A 21,462-nucleotide genomic window follows, 5' to 3' on the forward strand; every position below is an offset into this window, starting at 1 on the left:
TCACCAAGGACGTGATGAACAGCCAAAAATACGGTACCAAGTACAATAGGCTTTATTACCTGAATGTGGCCAATGATCACAGTGCTGATGGTTGCAGTGTGTTACAATATTCAAACAGCATGAAATCCTTGTTCACTGTAATTATGATGTTTCACATTATGCAGTAGAGAGCATGAAGATCAAGGGTAGGATTGATTAACTGAACTGTGAAGTCTGCATACAAGAGAAATCTGCTCAGAGTAGTAACAACCTGATGCACGAGCAAAAGCAGTACTTGAACTAGTACAGGCTGACCTAGCTGCTCCTATAGATCCAGTAAAGGGGGGGAGGCTAAAGCATGGAGCACTGGGCATTAGAAATATGACAGCGTTATGGGTGAAGGATGAATAAGTGAGGAAGAATTGAGAACAGACTGATGAATAAAGACTCTGAAATAAACAGAATAAGAGCAGTAGTATTAAATGATGGTGTAGTAAAATAATTTATATCAATTCTAATAAGATTTTTAAAGCAAATTTTCTGAAGCTCTAATTATAAACCATGTGAAGGACAGAATCTCCATACTGCAGGGTTAGTCTGAGACACTATGAGGGACACTGATTTATTACTTTTTAAAACAAGCAGAGAAATGACAGAAATATTATTACCTGCCCACTATCCAGCTGCCTAATCTAGGGTCCTGTCTTTTTCCGAGTGGTGTCCAGAAGTGTGTGGCAGTGCTCCTTAAGGGCCTCACTGCATCGGGTAGAGAAAAAGTGGAGAAAGTTGGCAATGTCCAGGACTCCTGGAGGGAAAAAAAAAAAAAAAAAACATTTTAAGGAAAAAGGTGAAGTTGAAGAACTGATAACCTCACGCCAGTACATTTAGATGAAAAGCAGCTGTGGTGGTGGAGGAGCCCTCTGCTTTTCCAGGCCACGACGACGGCCCCAGGCCCTCTCTGGTGCAGGAGTGGAGACAACAACCCTCTGTGTCCGCCATGCCGGTAGTGCTGGATTTAAGATGACCATCGTTGGAGGAGTCACGAACAGACTCCAGCCTCGTCTTCCGTTGGAGTTTGGACTGCCTCTACAGCAGCAGCAGCAGTCAAGCTTGATGACCTCCTTGCAGAGCATCTGGAGATCTCGCTCCTCCGCGGTCACCAAGTTACTCCAGAGTAAACACAGACAAACGCAAACAACGGTCAGCGAGACAGAGTACTGTACAGTAACACAGTACATCACAACAACTGTCTCAGATAAAGACAACAGCTGATATTAAAGACTATAAAGTAGGCCCTCAACTGTTCGTGTCAAATCAGTTTTAAAAGCAGATAGAATAGGATAGAATTACTGGGTTTATATGTCAATTATTTTAGGCATTCAACATGGTCACAGGTAGACACAGGACATTGAGCATGGTAAGGCCCATCAGCTGTTTTGCTTGCTGGGGGGGGGTGGGGATAAATATATCTCTATCTATAGCAGATACCTTTATGCTTAATAAAGCGCTACTAATCATAACTGTAACTATGTATTAATGTCACGTGTATAGTCTAAACTCTTTGGGTATTATAAACCCCCTTGTCTTAGAACCCTCAAAATGTCTAATTTGAACAGCCCTGAAAAACATTTATTTCCAAAACCTTGCTTCAGAATCTTTCAATTTTCTAAAAAATAAGTGCAGATCCCTTTACAAAATTCTCTAGGTTGAACAGTAATGAATAATTAAATGTCCTTAAAACTTAATTTGTAATAAATTTGGATCCCTGAAAAATTTAAACTGAGAATAAAACTATTTCAAGACAATATCTTAGAATCTTTCTAGAATCTTAGAATTTAAAACAAATCTGGATCCCGAGAAATTCCCAGTTCAGACCACTATGAGACTGAAATGATCTTAAGGCAATGCTTTGGACATCTTCATCCTTTGAGTCCGGATAGCTGCAAAAAGTCAATGTTAAAATTAAAATATCAAAAGGGATTCGGGTTAAAGTAACCTGAAGGTCTAAGAATACAGCGTCCGTCTCCTCCTGTTTATTCTAAATTCGTAAGGCCTAATTAATTTACACAGTCACCTCGGGTACAGAGTCTCGGAGTCAGTAGAGCGCCTGAATGGACTCAGAATCACTCATTGGGATGACGGCGGCCGCCTCTGTCGGTTTTTGATCCTGTCTCTGAAAACTCTGGACCCAGAGGAATATTGGGATCTCTGTGGAACCTCCAAAACTGTGGTAGTGGGATTTACTTCTCCGTGCTTAAAGAATCAACTCGATCAGTCAGTCTTAGGAATGTAGAGAAACACTTTAATCCTGCAGTAAACGTAACACCGGAGGAAGACTTCAGGACTTCGTCTGAAAAACCTTGCTGTACAGTCAGTTACACTGAAATCTTGTTCAAAAGGTGCTGGCTAAGACTGCTTAGATTACTTAAAGGGAAAGAGGAAAAACCCAAAAAAAACAGTCCAGCATGCCTAGTCTAATATCCAGACACAGGGAAAGTGCTTAAACACAGGCTTGCGAAATTTCATACAAAGGGTGTTAAAGAACAACAAACCCAGACTGACCAGTCAATGGCAGCTGATGATCCCAAGGTGAGAGGGGTGTACCCCCCATTCCAACAGCCAACAGTGTTGATCAGACTCCAGAAGAGGTTCAAGAGTCTAAACCTGATGCTCAAGATGGTGCTCAGAGGGAGACAGACATAGTACACACTTTTCAAAGAGAGAGGAAAGCACCTCAGTACTTAGCTGACTGGGTGCGAGATACTGAAGATACAGACACTGACCAAATTAATTATTAATACAAGCAGAGAAATGACAGAATAAATGGTTATTAAAATAGAAAAAATGATGTAAAATTACTTACCTGCCAACTATTCAGTTCACCAACGTCAGGAACTCGCTGCGAACAGTAGAGAATGATTGTGCCAAAGGCATCTCGCTGTCGCAGTGTGAAGGGAAGCCGCCTGACGAAGTCCAGAACACGGCATCTGGAAAACAGGAGACTGTGGTGTTACTCTTTGGGCTCGATGCTTAAGTGGTTTCAGTAGAATCTCCATCAATGAGAACACTGCCCTGAGGGGTTGTCCTTGAGGGATGAAGCAGGTGAAGGCAAAGTAGAAGAGCTGAGGTGGTGACGCTTCGGTTTAAGAAGTCAAGCGCCTCAATTCCCCGGTCCCACTGTAGACCTGAGCATAACGAGCTGAATATAAACAGACATATGAGAGATTACATAAAAAAACTAACGTTCAATTAAGAGAACAAACACAGGCAGACATCACTGTATGGTGCTCCTGTTTCAGTTTGGACAAAGCTTATAGAAACACAAGTGACTCAGGCAATGGAGGTGAAGCTGAGAAGCCTCGACCAAGAAGCTCCCATAAAAGACTGAAATTTAGCGCTGTACAACATCAGAAAGTTTTCAGAGGATCACTAATTTGGATCTACAGCCAAAAACTCACTGGTTTATATAATGGCTAAAAATCTCAATTTCTATACAAGAGAAGAAACACTGCAAACAGCTTAGATGGCGAGGTTGATCTGCTAGGCCTAACAGACATGGAGGGATGAGGAGGTTCTCTGTGTTTTGAAATGAACATCTCCGAGCTTCTCGGTTCAGAACTCAAGTCCACACTCGCTGAAGAGTTCAAAGGCATAGAAGCAAAACCGCAGACGTAGTGAATAACAGAACTCTGCTCCGCTCCAACTTCAAGCACTGTGTAATAATCAGAAAAGGAATAACAATATACAGTTATGAAGAAGGAGTGTGAGTAGGTGCTGGACAGAGAGATAATGAAGGTCTGATTCCGGAACATAGACGAATGGACACCTCCAGACTGGACAGCAGGGCATCTCAGTACATGTAAAAGAGAGAGACAGAGAGGGGTTAGGATGGTTGTGTTGGAACTCTGCTGAGTAGTGGGACAGGCCTGATACCAAGACACCGGAACGGAACCAAAAAAGGGCAACTCCAGGCAGGCAGCTCAGGACATGAGAAGAGAGAGAAAAAGATGAAGATTAGAACAAGCTTTACGTTTAGTGAGAGACCTGTAGCAGAAATAGTTAGAGACACAACCACAATAATAGTAATAAAAAGCCTGTAATCAGAGCAGGACAGAACAGTGGTGAAATGTAATCAGAGCAGGACAGAACACAGAACTGGAGAGAAGTTGTTCATCTAGATTTAAAGACTGAGTGTGTGTCTGATTCCCAGATATCAACAGGAAGCTTGTTCCAAAGTTGGGGGCTTTATAAAAGAACGCTCTTCCTCCTGCACTGTTTTTTCTAATACGTGGGACTGATAATAGGCCAGCATCTTGTGAGCGGAGTGTACGTGGAGGGTTGTAAGGTGTAAGAAGTTCCTCCAGATAATGTGGGGTCAAGACCATTGAGAGATTAATATGTTAGAAGTATTTTATGATCTGTACTGAATTTAACAGCTAATTAGTGTAAGGATAAAAGAACTGGACTAATATGATCAGATTTCCTAGCTCTAGTTCGTACCCTGGCAGCAGCATTCTGAACAAGCTGGAGCTTATGAAGAGATTTACCTGGACTTCCAGCCTACAAAAAGCTCTCAGATTTCAGCTGTCAGTCTTCACTGTGAGGAACATGGTGAGGAAACTGAAGACCATAGGCACAGTTCTAGTTACGGCCCGAAGTGGCAGGTCAAGAAAAATCTCAGATAGGCAGAGGTGAAGGATGGTAAGTACAGTCATAGTCAACCCACAGACCAGCTCCAAAGACCTACATCATCATGCTGCAGATGGAGTCACTGCGCATCGTTCAACTACTCAGCGCACTTTACACAAGGAGAGGCTGTATGGGAGAGTAATGCAGAAGCAGCCTTTTCTGCACACGCCACAAACAGAGTCGCTGGAGGTCTGCTAAAGCACAGTTGGACAAGCCAGCTTCATTTAAGAATAAGGTGCTGTGGACTGATGAAAGTAAAATTGAGTAATTTGGACATTAGGGGTGGTATACATGGAGGAAAAAGAACAGCATTCCATGACTAACACTTGCTACCCACAGTACAGTCTGGTGTCTGTGTGGCAAGTGCAGAACTAAATGTCCTGAATATTTAGATTCTCAGGGTTGTTTAAACCAGAGAATTTTTCAGGGATCCAAATTTATTACAATTTGCCAACAAGAGGTTGCCAAGTCAACTGTGAGACTGAAATGAATACGGCGTCCCGTCTCTTCTAAATGTATAAGGCAAGCGGTCTACTTCATTTACTTACAGTCACCTCGGGTACAGAGTCTCAGAGTCAGTAGAGCGCCTGAATGGACTCAATCACTCATTGGGATGACGGCGGCCGCCTCTGTCGCTTTCTGATCCTGTCTCTGAAAACTCTGGACCCAGAGGAATATTGGGATCTTGGTGGAACCTCCAAAACTGAGGTAGTGGGATTTGCATCTCTGCGCTTAAATAATCAACTCGATCGGTCAGCCTTAGGAATGTAGGGAAACACTTTAATCCTGCAGTAAACGTAACGCCGGAGGAAGACTTCAGAACTGAGTCTGATCAAGAAAAACCTTGTCGAACTGTCAGTTACACTGAAATCTTGTTCAAATGGTTCTGGCTAAGACTACTTAGAGTACTTAAAGGGAAAGAGAAAACCCTCCTACCTAAAATTGGGTGCAGTGGTAAATTTAATACTACTTGGCAACCTGTCTTGACTTAAATAGTCAATATGGACTCTGAGGATTAATTGGCTGGTTAGCACACAGTCTGAAATCTATTTCACTATTTAAAATTCTGCAGTCATTTACATTTACTCTCTTACCCTATGTGTTTCTTTGGACACTTGTATTTTGGACACTTCATATTCAGAAATTACCTGTAGTTTTAGTTAGAGTTTTAAGGTCATCATAAATACAGAAACACTCAGCTTCCAGGAGACCCTGTGTGAACTGATTTTATGACCCCCACCAATGTAATTAACAGACCTACACCCTTGATTTAGTTTCACAGAGATCTAGTGAATTAAGGTGGTTCACTTCAGACGGGTCTGGACATGTACTGGCTTAAGCAGGTTGGAGGTTTGGAGTCTGACTGTTTGAGGCTGTGGACAGGTGTGCTATACAGATAACGAGGTCAAACAGGTGCCATTAATACAGGTAACAAGTGGAGGACAGAAGAGCTTCAATCAAGTCAGTGAGAGCCAGAAACCTTGACTAGTCCAGAAAAACTTACCATAATTTACAAATAAATTCTTCATAAATCCTACAATGTGATTTCCTGGATTTTTTTTATTTTTTGTTTTGTCTCTCAAAGTTGAAATGAACCTATGATAAATTACAGACCTCTCATATCTTTCTAAGTAAGAGAACTTGCACAATCAGTGGCTGACTAAATACTTTTTTGCCCCACTGTATATTTAACAGCCCAAACTCAATGCAGAACTGCTTGTACTCGGAAAGATGGAAGAATTTATATAAATATAAAAAAGATTTATAAAGCAGATTTTCCAACGTTACAATTACAAACCATGACCGTCTCAACACTGCAGAATTTGTCTGAAATACTATGAGTGACACTGACATTACTTTTTAATACAAGCAGAAAAGTGATAGAATAAATGGGTGGAATCAAGTAAATCATGTAAATCACTTACCTGCCAACTATGCAGTTCACTAACCTGACAGTGTGACTGGGAAGGGCCAGTCAGTCCTGGCCTGGCACCTTCTTGATGCTCCTGGAGAGAACGATGGACCCCAGGCGGCACAGGTGAAGTATCATCTCTGAGGTAGAGGACCAGGCGCAGCCAAAAGCTCTCCCAGCTGTCCACAAAGACAGAGCAGACGGACCTGTCCCACAGCCAGCAGTGGAGCGAGAAGAGCTGAGGAAACGGCTCCCTTACTGGTCTATAAGTGGTCAGGGGGCTGAAGACGATGATCCTGATGTCTGGCTTTTCCCGAACAGTGTCCAGAAGCGTACGGCAGTGCTTCTTCAGGACCATGCTGCATCAGGAGGAGAACAGTGTAGAACGATGGTGCCAAACCCACCTGGCAACATCCAGGAAGCGAGCACCTGGTAAAAAGGAGAACGTGGCGTTACTCTTTAGGGTCGATACTTTGAGGGTTTTACAGAAGAATCTTCAACAGTGAGAACACCGCCCTAAGGAGTCTTCCTCTGTGCCGGAGCAGGTGAAGAGCTGAGGTCCTTGAACCAGTTAGCAGAGGTGAGAACTTGCTGTGGTGGAAGAGCCCTCTGCTTTTTCCAGCCACACAGACAGTTCCAGGCTCTCTCAGATGCGGGAGTGGAGATGACGACCCTCTGTGTCTGTGGCGCCGGTAGTGTTGGAATTAAGATGGTCACGTTAGAGGAGTCACGGGCAGCCTCCAGCCTCGTCAGCGAAGTTTGACTGCCTCTAAAACAGCAGCTGGATCGACCGTACAAGCTTGACGACCTCCTGGAGAGCTCGTACCTGAGCAGGCGGACAGAAACAGACAGAAACGCAATAACAGGGAGCAGAGAGCACAAGGATTACAACAACTGGCTCAGATGAAGACAAAGCCACAAAAGTGGTACCAAGTTCCCCATTAAAGAGAACAACAGGCTTTATTACCTGAATGTGGTCAATGATCACAGTGGTGATGGTTGCAGTGTGTTACAATATTCAAACAGCATGAAATCCTTGTTCACTGTAATTATGATGTTTCACAATATGCAGTAGAGAGCATGAAAATCAAGGGTAAGATTGATGAACTGAACTGTGAAGTCTGCAGACAAGACAAATCTGCTCAGAGTAGAAACAGAACCTGATGCATGAGCAAAAGCAGTACTTGAACTAGTACATACTGACCTATCTGCTCCTATAGATCCAGTGGGGGTGGGGAGGGAAACTCCAGACAAGCAGCTCCAGACAGGGAGCTCAGGACACGAGGGGAGAGAGAGAAAAAGATGACGATTAGAACAAGCTTTACGTTTAGTGAGAGACCTGTAGCAGAAATAGTTAGAGACACAACCACAATAATAGTGATAAAAAGCCTGTAATCAGAGCAGGACAGAACAGTGGTGAAATGTAATCAGAGCAGGACAGAACACAGAACTGGAGAGTTCTCTGAAAGCTGGTGTTAGAGAGAGAAGTTTTTCATCTAGATTTAAAGACTGAGAGTGTGTCTGATTCCCGGATATTAACAGGGAGCTTGTTCCAAAGTTGGGGGCTTTGTAAAAGAACGCTCTTCCTCCTGCACTGTTTTTTCTAATACGTGGGACTGATAATAGGCCAGCATCTTGCGAGCGGAGTGTACGTGGAGGGCTGTAAGGTGTAAGAAGTTCCTCCAGATAATGTGGGGTCAAGACCATTGAGAGATTAATATTTTAGAAGTATTTTATGATCTGTACTGAATTTAACAGGTAATCAGTGTAAGGATGAAAGAATTTGACTAATATGATCAAATGTCCTAGCTCTAGTTCGTACCCTGGCAGCAGCATTCTGAACAAGCTGGAGCTTATGAAGAGATTTACCTGAACTTCCAGCCTACAGCACTGCAGTAGTCCAGCCTTGAGGTTCTGAGGGTGCCCACATTTATGCACCTGCCTAATTTTGTTTGAATAATTATTGCACACTTTCTATAAATCCTATAAACTTCATTTCTCTTCTCAAATATCACTGTGTTCATAGGCTTCATGATATATTTAACTGAAATTACTGATCAGCACAACCAATGATTTATAAAGGAAAATCATCAAAATGATCAGGGGTGCCCAAACTTTTTCATACCACTGAAAAAGGTATTACCCAATTTCACCTTCACAGGACTGCAGAAATGTTCTCTGAGTGGTAAGCCTGAATCCGGGATCCGGGTTAAAGTAACCTCAAGGTCTAAGAATATGGCGACCCGTAATTCCTAAGACAAGCGGTCTAATTAATTTACTTAAGGTCACCTCGGGTACAGAGTCTCAGAGTCAGTAGAGCGCCTGAATTGACTCAGAATCACTCATTGGGATGACGGCGGCCGCCTCTGTCGCTTTCTGATCCTGTCTCTGAAAACTCTGGACCCAGAGGAATATTGGGATCTCGGTGGAACCTCAAACTGTGGTAGTCTGATTTGCTTCTCTGCGCATTGTTTCAAAGTAACAAAACGTACAAGACAAGAAAAGCAGATTCACCATTTGACATTTTTTGACTGATGGAATTTGGCTTCCCTCTGTAACCCAGCTGTGCTGTGAACACACGTGCCTGGAGCGGTGGGCAAAAGTACGTAAAGGTCTTGCTCAAGAGTGGCAGTTTGCCGAGCCCAGGGATCGAACACACAACACTGTCAAATAGCCAGGAGCTCTAAACGCGGAGCCACCACTGGCCCCTACAAAATCTAATAATATTTTTAAAGCAGATTTTCCAACGTTACAACTACAAACCATGACAGTCTTGATACTGCAGGATTTGTCTGAAATATTATGAGTGACACTGATATTACTTTTTAATACAAGCAGAAAAGTGACTGAATAAATGGGTGGAATCAAGTAAATCATGTAAATCACTTACCTGCCAACTACGCAGTTCACTAACCTGACAGTGTGAATGGGAAGGGTCAGTCAGTCCAGGCCTTAAACCTTCTTGATGTTCCCGGAGAGAACGATGGACCATCTCTGTGTTAGAGGACCGGACGCAGCCGAAAGCTCTTCCAGTTCTCTACAAAGTCAGTGCAGACGGACCTATCCCACAGCCAGCAGTGGCCCGAAGCCGATGGTCCGAGTGTCTGTTTTTTTCCGAAAAGAGGACAGAAGAGTACTGCAGTGCTTTTTCAGGGCCACGCTGCATCAGATGGAGAATAGTGGAGAACAATGGTGCCAAAGCCACCTGGCGACATCCAGGTGAAAACAGCTGTGGTGGTGGAAGAGTCCTCCAGACTTTTCCCAGCCACACTGACATTTCCAGGCCCTTTCAGGTGCAGGAGAGGAAATGATGACCTTCTGTGTCTGCCTCGCTGGTAGAGCTGGAATTAAGATGGTCACACCTCGTCTTCAGTCGGTGGAATTTGGACTGCCTCTACAACAGCAGCTGGGTCTGCCGCACAAGCTTGACAACCTCCTGGGTAGCTTATTCCTCTGTGGTTGCCTCTGTGTAAAAACACAGACAAAAACGCAAACAATGGTCAGTGAGAGAATACTGTACAGTAACAGGGAGCAGAGAGCACAAGCATCACAACAACTGGCTCAAATAAAGAAGACAAAGCCACAAAAGTGGTACCAAGTTCACCATTAAAGAGTACAATAGGCTTTATTACCTGATGAAGCATGAAGATCAAGGGTAAGATTGATGAACTGAACTGTGAAGTCTGCAGACAAGACAAATCTGCTCAGAGTAGAAACAGAACCTGATGCATGAGCAAAAGCAGTACTTGAACTAATACATACTGACCTAGCTGCTCCTATAGATCCAGTGGGGGTGGGGAGGGAAACTCCAGACAAGCAGCTCCAGACAGGGAGCTCAGGACATGAGGGGAGAGAGAGAAAAAGATGACGATTAGAACAAGCTTTACGTTTAGTGAGAGACCTGTAGCAGAAATAGTTAGAGACACAACCACAATAATAGTGATAAAAAGCCTGTAATCAGAGCAGGACAGAACAGTGGTGAAATGTAATCAGAGCAGGACAGAACACAGAACTGGAGAGTTCTCTGAAAGCTGGTGTTAAAGAGAGAAGTTTATCATCTAGATTTAAAGACTGAGAGTGTGTCTGATTCCCGGATATTAACAGGGAGCTTGTTCCAAAGTTGGGGGCTTTGTAAAAGAACGCTCTTCCTCCTGCACTGTTTTTTCTAATACGTGGGACTGATAATAGGCCAGCATCTTGCGAGCGAAGTGTACGTGGAGGGCTGTAAGGTGTAAGAAGTTCCTCCAGATAATGTGGGGTTTAGAAGTATTTTATGATCTGTACTGAATTTAACAGGTAACCAGTGTAAGGATGAAAGAATTGGACTAATATGATCAGATTTCCTAGCTCAAGTTCGTACCCTGGCAGCAGCATTCTGAACAAGCTGGAGCTTATGAAGAGATTTACCTGAACTTCCTGCAGAAATGTTCTGTGAGTGGTAAGCCTGAAACATCCACTGTTAGAATTGTGTCCCTACTGACGGATAGGGGTACTGAAATTTAAGTGTTTCTTTGCTGCTTTGGACATCTTCGTCCTTTGAGTCCGGATCACGTCAAAAAGTCAATGGTCTAAAACAAATATGAAACTTAAAATATCAAAAGGGATCCGGGTTAAAGTAACCTCAAGGTCTAAGAATATGGCGACCCGTAATTCCTAAGACAAGCGGTCTAATTAATTTACTTAAGGTCACCTCAGGTACAGAGTCTCAGAGTCAGTAGAGCGCCTGAATTGACTCAGAATCACTCATTGGGATGACGGCGGCCGCCTCTGTCAGTTTCTGATCCTGTCTCTGAAAACTCTGGACCCAGAGGAATATTGGGATCTCGGTGGAACCTCCAAAACTGTGATAGTGGGATTTGCTTCTCTGCGCATTGTTTCAAAGTAACAAAACGTACAAGACAAGAACACCAGATTCACCATTTGACATTTTTTGACTGATGGAATTTGGCTTCCCTCTGTAACCCAGCTGTGCTGTGAACACACGTGCCTGGAGCGGTGGGCAAAAGTACGTAAAGGTCTTGCTCAAGACCTGTACTGCTACAGGGTCTGTAATGAACCACAGAGCTTTAGAGAGATTCAGCTAAATCAACATTCTGGGTTGAGGCTATGAAAGAGGAGAGGACTTCCCTCATTGAATATGACACATTTACTCTGACCCCTCTCCCAGAAGCTGAGCATGCAGTGAGGGGAAGGAGGGTCTAAGATTAAAAACTGTAGATGGAGCAGAAACGTTCTCTAGATGAAAATGGCTTTACACTGAAATCAGGAGGATAACACTGATAATCTGGGTCCATGATCATTTACCAGTTTTCCTACTCTTAGGATGGAGGCAGCAGCAGCACAATCCCTGAATATCATTAAGAGCAGTAGTATTGAATGATGGTGTAGCAAAAGAATTTATATCAATTCTAATAAGATTTTTAAAGCAGATTTTCTGAAGCTCCAGTTATAAACCATGTGGAGGACAGACAGTCTCCATACTGCAGGGTTAGTCTGAGACACTATGAGGGACACTGATTTATTACTGTTTAAAACAAGCAGAGAAATGACAGAATAAATGATGATTAAATCCAGTAAATCATGTAAATCACTCACCTGCCCACTGTCCAGCTCACTAACCTGAACGCCGGTCGGAGGGCCGGTCGCTCGACGCTCTGTGAAGAATCACAGCTCGAGCTTCTAAAGCAGAACCGCGTCCAAACACGCGCGCAAACATACCGGAGATCACGTGAACGCCGGAAGTGACGCTTCGTTACGCAATCACGTTTCAAGGCGCGTCGGTTCCCCGGTCCCGCTGCAGACCCGAGCAACGAGCTAGCAGTGTGAAGCTAGCAACACTTGGACAGAGTAGCGAACGAAATCCTGTCAAAATAAAAGTCCCTCCTAAACCTGAATACAAATATTTCTGACTCTCTAAACTGAAAATGATAAACTAGTTTAAGAAAACAGTGTTTACAACTATTTAAAAGATTATTAAAAGTAACTCTAATTAATAACTGTAAATAATAACAGATATAAAGGAAAATTGCTTCTATACTGAGTGTTGCTGGGAATAGTTTTTCTTTCTCTGGCATTTTATTAATATAATCTTAATCAGGAAACATAAATCTTTAATAAAAGTGGCATTATGAAGGAAAATATACAGCTTTAGACACTGGCACCATGTTTATCCCGCAATGACAAAGTGAAAACAGAGTTTTCTAATAAATTTCTGCAAATTTATTTAAAAAAAGAAAAACTAAAATGTTGCAGTGACATAAGTATTCAGACCCTTTACTTAGTACTTAGGTGAAGCACCTTTGGCAGTGATTACAGCCTCCAGTCTTCTTGGGTATGATGCCGCAAGGTTTGCTCACCTGGATTTGGGGATTTTCGGCCTTTCTTCTCTGCAGATCCTCTCCGTAAGGTTGGATGAGGGCGTCGGTGGACAGCTATTCTCAGGGCTCTTCAAAGATTTTAATAGGGTGTAAAGCAGGGCTCTAGTTGTCCACTCTGGAGCATTCACAGGGTCGTCTCTAAGCCACTCCTGTGTTGTGTTGAGTCACTGTCTCGTTGGAAGGTGATCCTTTGCCCCGTCTGAGGTCCTGAGTGCTCTGGACCAGGTTTCCTTTAAGAATATATCTGTACTCCATTCAGCTTTCCCTCAACCCTGACCCAGTCTCCCTGTCCCAGACCCTGAAAAATACCCCCACAGCCTGAAGCTTCACTGAAAGAATGGTGTTGGGCAGGTGAGGAGCAGGGCCTGGTTTCCACCAGACATGACTCTTAGAACTGAGGCCAAAAAGTTCAATCCTGGTTGCATCAGACCAGAGAACCTTGTTTCTTATAGTCTGAGGGTCCTTTAGGGGCTCTCCTGTATCTGACCACTCTGCCATAAAGCCCAGATTGGTGGAGAGCTGCAGTGATGGTTGCGCTTCTGGACGTTTCTGTAAACTGGATCTTTTTGAACCAGAGTGACCGTTTGGGTTCTTGGTCACCTCTCTTACCAAGGCCCTTCTCCCCTGATTACTTAGTTTGGTGGGAGGTCAGCGCTAGGAAAAGTGCTGCTTATTCCAGACTCCTTCATTTAAGAGTTGTGTGATAATTATTCAAGCTTATTTAACTTTAAATATCTAATCTACTGAGAATGAGGCCACAGTGTGGGAGTTCACTTCATTTGACAGTAATGGACCCAAAAGAGGAAAAGACAGACACAGATCAGATTTCATTTGAAGGATTAACTAAAAATATTTTATGTACACAAATAAAATATTCATCAAATAACTCCTCACATTCTTTCAATCTTTTTTAAACAAGGACAGAAGTGTTCATGTTGAGCCTCCTCTCGTTGAGCTCTGGCAGCTTCCTCTCTCAGAAACTCCAGCACCTCTGCAGAGTCAGTACGCCTTCTCCTTTTAGCTGCTGGACTTCCTGAGGGGGGACAGGAGGCACTCCTGCTGGTGGAGGGGACTGACTGGCTCACAGGGTCGGACTTGGCACAGGAGGGCGCGTCATCTTCCCCTTTGTAGGCCCCCTCTGTGTCTGAGCCTTTACTGGTTGAGGCCACTGAAGGTTTGCCTCCCAGGATGGCATGCACTGCCCCAAACCAGCGCCATGTGGTTGCTGTGGCCTCACCCTGCTCAGTGTCCATCCCTGTAGGGGGACGTCTTAGCTCCTAAAAGACATACATGTGATGGTACAGTGTTGTCCCTATTAGCTGCCTTATGAGGGGTTCAGTGTCCTCATCTGTCCCCAAGTAAAATATATATATAATGAGAACAGCTTGTTAGAAATAGGGTGATTAATAAAGCTGAACTGAGCAGACAGTGCTTGCGGTTGTTCACTGAATAAAGATCATTTCAGCTCAGTTCCAGTAAATAAGCCAGGTGTAGAGAAGCAGGGGAGCGGGTTCGTCTCTCTAAACTCTACATTTCTAGGACTGCTTTACTGCTCATTGGATCAGATCAGTAATATTAGTGAATCTGAGCGTTTAGGACTTGTGTGCTGCTTCCTCTATTTGCCGTGGTCTCTGGGAGCACTCAGTGATCTCACTCCTAAATCTTTAACACTCTTCCTGGGTGGGATCCTCTCATGTCTCCTCCGCTGGAAGCCGCTTCTTTCGTCTCCTCCGGTTTTTGGACAGGCGGCATGATGGAGCCACAAACCCAGTTTCCGGGTCCCGGAGGAGAGGAGGAGGATCAGTAGGAAAAAGCAGTAAATTTGGGGGTTTCTGGAAGCAGCCCGAGGCTTTTTAACACAGTTAAGGTCAAAGTGCTTCTCAGCTCCTCAGCTCTACTGCGCCACCTGCTGTTCTAATAAAACACTACACCTCCATCGCCTGATTCACTTGTGTTCATCAGCTTCGTCCAGACTGAGACGGGAGCTCCATACAGTGATGTCTGCCTGCGTTTCTTCTCTTCACTGAATGTCATTTTATCTACATTTAACTGCATGTATTTGATCTGAGTGTGTAACTGCTTTGTTCTCCTCGTAAATAAAAATAGTCACGTTTGATAATATTTGATGATGTGAAAAACCCCCCTGTTTAATCTGCATGTAGACTGAACATCTGCTGAACACAGAAATAAACAGAAACACTTCAGTGTTTTATTAGAGCTCATTTCACATCGTCTCCAGTTAAAACCCTCCAATACGGAGGAGCTTTATCAAGCACTTTTATTCTCTTTAGTCGGTTTGGAAACAACACCTGACCTTCAGAGAGAAACTGCTGCATGTTTTGTTGTGTTTTTAAATGAAAGTCCAGCAGATTCACACAGTTTCTACATTTCTGTTTCATTTCAGTTCATATTTCAGTTCATATTCAGCTCGTTGCTCCCGGGAAAGTGACGCGCCTTGGACGTCATTACGTTCAGTGACGTGCGAAGCGTCACTTCGGGCGATCACGTGATCTCCGGTATTTTGAGCGAGACTCTGAACCGCTGTTTGGATTCGGTTCTTCTTTAGAAGCTCGACTCGTAACAACCTGATTAAATCAACATTAGCGCTTCGTGTTTCCCGCATTAAGTTTGGGCTGTTAAATGTAGGATCTCTAGAAGCTAAAGCAGTCCCTGTCACTGAGATTATTACTGAAAACCTCCTCAGTTCACTGTGTCTTTGTGAAACGGGGGTTAAACCTAATGAATCATTGCTTTGAATGAATCGACTCCCCCAGGCTTGAACTCCTGCAGTTCTCCTCGCAGGTCTGGTCACAGCAGTGGAGTAGCCTCGGTCTCTGATCCAGTTCTGGACATAAACCCAAAACTCAGGTTCTGAAGTGAAATCGTTTCTAGCGCTGAGTCTGAAAGTGGCAGACTCTTCCCCGGCTTCTAAAAAGCAGCTCTCTCTTCTGTTTATTACAGTCTGTCGTCCTCCTGGACTTTATACACATTCACTGAGTGAATTTGCTGACTTCTTATCAGAGGGAGCTTTCTCCACTGATAAGACTTTAAATGTTGGAGATTTCAATATTCACTTGGAGACTCAGGACCCCTCAGAACTGGTTTAATCAATCTTAGAAGTCCAACTCCGAGATGCAACCATACACACCTAGTTCTGACCCTGGGTATTGAGACAGTCAGCATAGTCAGCATCTCTCAGCCTGACTCCATCTCTGACCACTACCTAACCATGTAGTCTTAAACCAGGAGATCCCCCTGCAGCCTCGCTTTATGAGCAAGCGTACCATAGCAACCTCTACAGCTACTGTCTTTATTAATAACCCTCCAGATTTAACCATCTCCTGCCCATCTCCTCCTCTAGATCCTGAGCATGAAACAGATGATCTGCTGTCTGTGCTCCGCTCTAATCTTGACCATGTTGCATTAATTAGGAAAAGGTCAGTGTCTTGGTATGATGACCGTCTGCGTCCTCTAAAACAGAGAACTCGTATTTACTCTTTATTTGCTGCAGCTGGGCAACATAATCTGTAAACATGGCATTGACTTGACTTTCATTGCCACCCAGCTCTACTTATCCACCTTAATAAAATAACAGCCTGTCTGAAAGACAGAGAGAGGTCTTACTTATTGATCCAAACATGCAAATATTGCTGTAGATTTAGACGGATTCTCAGTCTTACCCAGTAGCACTGTAAAAAGCCTAGGAGCTGTTTCTGACTCTGTCCTCTCGTTTGATGCACACATCTGTTACATGGTTAAAACTGCCTTCTTCCATCTACGTAATATTGCTAAACTGGGTAATGTACTCTCCTTACATCACGCAGAGAAGCTGGTGCAGCATTCATAACTTCTAGATTGGATGACTGTAAAGCTCTTCTGGTTGGAAGTTCATGTAAACCATTAAAAAAAAAGCTCCAACTAGTTCAGAATGCAGCTGCTAGAGAGCTCACTAGCACACTAATCTACTTCCTTTACAGGCCGGACATCAGTCTGATCTGACCTCTCCTGTAACCTTTTCCTGTGCTCCTCCTAACCCTCTGTGTTTTCCCTCCTTTCTGTTTTCTGTCTCTTTCACATGTACTGAGAAGCCCGGGGCCAACTGCTCCATCCTGGTACCGCCTGACCTGACCTGGCTCTCCACTGCCCTCCTGCCCGCTGTCCTGCTCTGGAGCCTCACATTGACTCATCCTCACCTCCCTGCATGACTCTGCTTCTGACTGTTCACCTGCATGGACTTTATCTCTCTCACTCACATTCTCATCTTGTTTGTCTTGATGCAAAATTGACCTTTTTGTTTAGTTATTGTTTTTATTCCTGTTTTGATTTTTATTATGATCCAGTGTCGACTGGAGGAGGATGGGTTCCCCCTTTCAGTCTTGGTTCCTCATCAGAGAGCATCAGCCATGATATCTGTGTGTGTTTCTGTTCTGTACCACAGTGGGAAAGACATGAGCAGGATTGTGCTTTCCAGGTTAAACTGATGAACTTCTCCAAAAGCAGACATTCAGAGCTGTGGGAACGTCAGTGTAAATGGACTTGGTCTAAAATGAAGATCCCGATCCTGCTTCTGGACTCACAGCACTGCACATTTTAACCTGACCAGCAAACTGATGGACAGTGACTGCTGGCATGTTTCAGGGCTTGTGAATGATAATTGTCGGCTCTTCACACCCAGTTTCTGAAAGTTTCACTTGTATCTTTTTCCTCCTGAACCTTTTATTTAAGAAAGGACCGACCAAAGGTAGCAGGGTAGGAGGCTGTGGATCATTGAGGCTGGTAAGAGATGCTCATTTAGGTTCATTAGAAAACTCCTTCTACATTAAACAGCATTAATTACTGCTTTAGTTTATCACCTCAACATATAACTTAAAGCCCACTGACAGCCGTAGATTAGCTACAACTGCTTTCTGAAACCTGGGCTGATTTATTTACAACATTAAAAGTGAACTTCTGACCCCGTTCATCACACCGTTTATAATATAGTGAAGTTGAGGTCTAGAGCTTTGGGGAGAGAAATAAAGGAACCAGCACAACAGATCTGATCCTCAAGTGAAATCTTTTATTATTTTCAACACAAACAAACAACGGTCAACATCATAAAACTTCAGCGTGAGAGAAGACCAAAATAAACAGAACCGCACATCCCATCTTACTAAATAACCTAGAAAAAGAAAAACACTAAACACAGCGGTCTTACCTCCTCCCTCATATAACACAGCAGAAAAGACAAATAATAATAATAAACAAATAAATGACCCTCACCCCGACACTGATGTGACCAGAGCTAGACTACTGACCATCACCATATTTATAGGAAAATAACACAATTACCAGCTAATAACACAATTACCAGCTGGATCAACGTCACCGGCAGAGAGAGGGAGAGAGAGAGAGGGAGAGAGAGAGAGGGAGAGAGAGAGAGAGAGAGAGGGAGAGAGAGAGAGAGAGAGGGAGAGGGAGAGAGAGAGGGAGAGAGAGAGAGGAGAAACAAGACACAAACTGGTCACCAGATGGCAGCACTAACTGTTTCAGCCATACAAAACTTGATGAAACAGATTTTGAAGGAATCTTGAACTTGGGGGTTCATCACCACAATGAGTCTAAACGAGCTCAAACGCTGTGTGATGTGAATCAGTGCAGGACAGCTAATCATTTCTGAAAGATTGAGAATCTTGGTAATGAGCATGGGCGAGCTCTCTAGCTAGAACCTCCCTCCCTGTTGTTTTTTGGTGTTGTGTTATTTTGTGTTGTGGTGTGTTTTGGTGTTGTGTTGTGTTGTGGTGTGGTGTGTTTTGGTGTTGTGTTGTGTTGTGGTGTGTTTTGGTGTTGTGGTGTTGTTGTGTTTTGGTGTGTTGTGTGTCCTCACAGTGCTGCCGGGCTTCTCCAGGTGAGAAAGAGCTCTGTGTAGAAGACAGATGACAGCATCATCCACCTTGACACCAGACTGGTAGGCACTGAAGAGAGTCCATGGATGGGCTCACCAGAGGGCGGATGTGGTTAAAAGACCAGCCTCTCCAGTGATTTCATCAGATGAGAAGCCAGTACCACCGGCCTGAAGCTGTTGGGTCCTTTGGGTGCTGTGTTTTATGCACAGGTACCACACAAGATGAGGGAAGAACGGCCTTTGTAGCGTCTCCTCAGGGCGCAACAAAGAGCTGAGGACCTCGCAGCAGTTAGTAGATGTGAAAACTGGCTGTGGTGGTGGAGGAGCCCTCTGCTTTTCCAGGTCCTCTCCGGTGCGGGAGTGGAGATGATAACCCTCTGTGTCCGCTACGTTGGTAGTGCTGGATTTAAGATGGCCAGCGTTAGAGGAGTCTCCAGCCTCGTCTTCCGTTGGTGGAGTCTGGACTGCCTCTACAACAATAGCAGTAAAGCTTGATGACCTCCTTGCAGAGCGCCTGGAGATCTCACTCCTCCGCAGTCACCAAGTACCTCCAGAGTAAACACAGAGCAACGCAAACGACGATCAGTGAGACAGTACTGTACAATAACACAGGGAGCAGAGCACAAGCATCACAACAACTGTCTAAGATGAAGACAGAGCTGATACAGGAGAGAATAAGACACACTCCTGAACTGATTCTTTTTTTTTTTTTTTTTTTTAGACAAAAACGATCCTTCCTTTAGTGAGTACTTGTGAGTATCAGACAATATTAATATCTGATCATCAGACTGCTGCAAAACAATTCCATCATTTGATGATGAAGATATGTCAAGCGTCAAGTCTGAAATATCCACATCGTACACATCCTCATTTTTCTTACACTGCTGTTGTGATGTTGTGGAAACCATCTGAAGCACTACTGCATTTCCTGACATAGCTGTTTCTAGCCACCTGATCTGAGAATGAATTCACAGCAGGGCTTTTCTCAGAGGGCTATTCACCAGTGAAGATTCACATGCAACCATGGTTTCATTTTCCAAAAGGGAATTTATCCTTGTGGATAACCCTTCTTCTGCTTCCTGGGACATGGGACATTGAGCATGATGAGGCCTATCAGCTGTTTTGCTTGCAGCACTTTAACCAGAGATGCCCCCTTCATTCACCCAATATCATTCATTCTGAGACTGAGAAATGTTTTGGAATATCAACAAAAACTGGTAAGTCATTAGTTTCAGTCTCATTATTCTCACTTGGCTACAAACTAAATTTGGATCCCTGAAAAATTCTCTGCTTTAAACAACACTGAGAATCAAAATATTCCAAGACAATATCTTAGTTGTCTTCACTGGGATCCAGATTTGTTTTAAATTGGAAAATTCTGTGAGACTGAAATTATTTTAAGGCTTTGGTCAGTGGTAGAAAAACACATTTGAAAATTAAAATATCAAAGGGATCCGGGTTAAAGTAACCTGAAGGTCTAAGAATACGGCGTCTCGTCTCCTCCCGTTTATTCTAAATTCGTAAGGCAAGTGGTCTAATTAATTTACTTAGTCACCTCGGGTACAGAGTGTCGGAGTCAGTAGAGCGCCCGAATTGACTCAGAATCACTCATTGGGATGACGGCGGCCGCCTCTGTCCGTTTCTGATCCTGTCTCTGAAAACTCTGGACCCAGAGGAATATTGGGATCTTGCTGGAACTTAAATAGACAATATGGACTCTGAGGATTAATTGGCTGGTTAGCACCCAGTCTGAAATCTATTTCACTATTTAAAATTCTGCAGTCATTTACATTTACTCTCTTACCCTTTGTGTTTCTTTGGACACTTGTATGAGCTTTTATAACTTCATATTCAGAAATTACCTGTATTTTTACAGTTAGAGATTTAAAGTTCATCATAAATACAGAAACACTCGGCTTCCAGGAGACTCTGTGTGATCCGATTTTATGACCCCCACCAATGTAATAAATAGACCTACACCCTTGATTTAGTTTCACAGAGAGAGCATCTTAAAAAAGTTACAGGTCTGTGAGAGCCAGAAATCTTGTTTGTGGGTGACCAAATACTTATTTTCCACCATAATTTACAAATACATTCTTTAAAAATCCTACCATGCGATTTCCTGTTTTTTTTTAAATAAAATTACAGACCTCTCTCATCTTTCTAAGTAAGAGAACTTGCAATCAGCGGCTGACTGAATACTTTTTTGCCACACTGTATATTTAACAGCCCAAACACAATGCAGAACTGCTTGTACCCTGAAAGATGGAAGAATTTATATAAATTCTATTAAAACGTTTAAAGCAGATTTTCCGACGTTACAATTACAAACCATGGAAGTCTCAATATTGCAGCTTGACGAACTCCTGAAGAGCTTGTTCCTCCGTGGTCACCTCTGAGTAAAAACACAGACAGAAATGCAAACTGCACAGTAACACAGGGAGCAGAGAGCACAAAAGGATCACAAAAGCTGACTATAATCTTTCATATCAGCTTTGTCTTCTTTATCTTAAAGTAGGGATGGTCGCTCGACCAAACTGATACCACTCGACTCAGATTTCTAATTCTGTTCTGCAGTTCAATTCAGCAGTGATCGGTTTCAGAGTACATATCTGTTCATT

The sequence above is a fragment of the Salminus brasiliensis genome, chromosome 17 (assembly GCF_030463535.1).
Source record: "Salminus brasiliensis chromosome 17, fSalBra1.hap2, whole genome shotgun sequence".
NCBI classification, from domain to species: Eukaryota; Metazoa; Chordata; class Actinopteri; order Characiformes; family Bryconidae; genus Salminus; species Salminus brasiliensis.